This window comes from Aptenodytes forsteri, unplaced genomic scaffold, assembly GCF_000699145.1.
Source record: "Aptenodytes forsteri isolate BGI_AS27 unplaced genomic scaffold, ASM69914v1 Scaffold403, whole genome shotgun sequence".
In the NCBI taxonomy this organism is placed as follows: Eukaryota; Metazoa; Chordata; class Aves; order Sphenisciformes; family Spheniscidae; genus Aptenodytes; species Aptenodytes forsteri.
The window spans coordinates 49,448-51,783 of NW_008795248.1; the positions used below are offsets into that span (position 1 = coordinate 49,448).

General features: G+C 44.4%; 1 protein-coding gene and 1 long non-coding RNA gene across 2 annotated transcripts in view; both read right to left on the minus strand.

Annotated features, from left to right (window-relative positions):
• The window catches only part of LOC103898530 (zinc finger protein 721), a 165,826-nt gene that overhangs the window by 21,081 nt on the left and 142,409 nt on the right, over nucleotides 1-2,336 (minus strand).
• LOC103898520 lies at nucleotides 29-2,254 on the minus strand. Its single transcript, XR_657556.2, has 7 exons — nucleotides 2,234-2,254; nucleotides 1,920-1,943; nucleotides 1,197-1,217; nucleotides 883-903; nucleotides 760-780; nucleotides 394-414; nucleotides 29-122 (listed from the first exon to the last, which is right to left on the minus strand). It is a non-coding gene; the product is annotated as an uncharacterized LOC103898520 (long non-coding RNA).

Here is a 2,336-nt window from a genome sequence, read left to right on the forward strand (position 1 = left end):
TCTGGGGGTTGGGATAACAGAGCCAGCAGCCCTCCGCTCCCAACCCATCCAGAGCAGCCAAACACGCCCAAAAGGACCCGGGAAAGGAGAACAAAACCCACCTATTTTTTTATCACGTTCCCCTAAAAACAAGGAAGAAAAAGAAGAAGATTAGAATAATTTAAAAGCGTCTGTCGATGTTACATCAGAGCCAGGACTCTTCCCCAAACACCTCCTTCTTCTTAGTCACTTATTATTTGCAATTTCATTTGCTGCTGGCTCGCATTTCCCTCTATCTAAGCCTCCACTTCTCGGTACGTTAAAGTTAATATCTGGGCAACAAAGAAAACCTCGAAAAGCTTTAGAAAAGCTTTAGTTAAAGGCCAAAAAGAAAAAAAAACTCAAATCACATACCAAGTTCTTCGGTGACTTCATCTTAAGAGAGAGAAAAAACACGGATTTCCGTTAGAATCTGTTTATTCCCCAGATATTTTCTCCTTCTCCGCTATTATCTGATCTTCTTCCCTATTCAAAGACCCAGATTTCCTCCGCTTTTGCTGTTACCACGTTAAATTGCGGAGAAAGGTAAAACGCTCCTTCTGAAGATGATGTAAAATTCAGTCTCTTTTTATATTTTTCGGTACCCAACTTCGCCGACGCTTGCTCCGTTCGTTTGTTGTGACACCAGCCCACCGAGCTTCCGACCAAACTCAAATCCACCAGAAAAGGGGAAAATAAACGTCGGGCATTTGCCGTCGGCAAAGGAAGGAAACGACTTACCAAGTTCCTCGGTGAGTTGACCTTAAAAGAGGGAAAAAGAGAAAGTTTTCCTCACGTGCTTAAGGGGGATTCCTTCGAATCAAAAGGGTTTTCTGCCTCGGCAGGAAGGAAAATGATGCTTACCCCTTTCTAGATCACTCTCCTCTGGGAACGAAAAAAAAAAGGGGGGGGGGGGAAAGAGGGGAAAAAAAAAATCAGAATTTTTATTAATCTCTATCATTTTAGGAGCATCCCTCTCCCAGGTATTATTTGCATTCATCACTATGATTTGAAGTGAGTTTGCAACTTCACCACCACCATTTCGTTTTTTCTTTTTAAAAAACGACGACGACAAAATCCAGCCACGTCAACCTCACGCGCACGTAGCGGGATTTACACCACGCGACGCGATCCCTCCCTCCTCTGTCGAATGACGAGGGAAAACACCCCAGATTTACCAGGCTCCTCAGGGAACGCGTCTGCAAAAGGAACGAGAGGAACGAATTTGGCACCGCCAGCCCCAGACACGCACCGTCACCCGAGCGCGTTCGCGTCCTACCGCTTTTTTCTCCAGGAAAAAAAAAAAAAGGGGGGGGGGGGGGAAAAGAGGGGAGAGGGAAAAAATCAGAATTTTTATTAATCTCTATCATTTTAGGAGCATCCCTCTCCCAGGTATTATTTGCATTCATCACTATGATTTGAAGTGAGTTTGCAACTTCACCACCACCATTTCGTTTTTTCTTTTTAAAAAACGACGACGACAAAATCCAGCCACGTCAACCTCACGCGCACGTAGCGGGATTTACACCACGCGACGCAAAAAATCAGAATTTTTATTAATCTCTATCATTTTAGGAGCATCCCTCTCCCAGGTATTATTTGCATTCATCACTATGATTTGAAGTGAGTTTGCAACTTCACCACCACCATTTCGTTTTTTCTTTTTAAAAAACGACGACGACAAAATCCAGCCACGTCAACCTCACGCGCACGTAGCGGGATTTACACCACGCGACGCGATCCCTCCCTCCTCTGTCAAATGACGAGGGAAAACACCCCAGATTTACCAGGCTCCTCAGGGAACGCGTAATATTATAAATATTAATTTATTATGAAATACGTAATTACAAACTCCCTTGAACTTTCTCAATTTTTCAGAAGGGAAGGAAAATATCACTCACCAGCTTCCCGATCCTTTAGTTCCTCTAACAAAAAGAAAAGAGAAAAAGAAAAGGCGAAACACAGAGTTTTCCTTTTCGTACCCCGGATTCTTCGGTCAGGATACAAGCTCGCTTCTAGCCCATTGCTATTTTTCGCCTGTGCGTCACCGTTATCCGTTATTATTTTATTTTCAAGAGTCCCCCGCGCTAGCCCTTTACCCATCTGCTTCTACAGTCGTCTCAGAAACTACCTACAACCAGCCAACCCGAATTCGGAGGAAAAAACAACAAGGAAACCCCAAATCGGTTTCGTGAAAGGAATGAAACCGGCTTACCAAGCTCCTCCGTCAGTTCTCCTTAAAAAGGGGAAAAGAAAATATGTTCTAATCAGCGCGTTCCCGTCCCAAGGACGTCAGAGGGTCTTGATGGGGGGGGGGG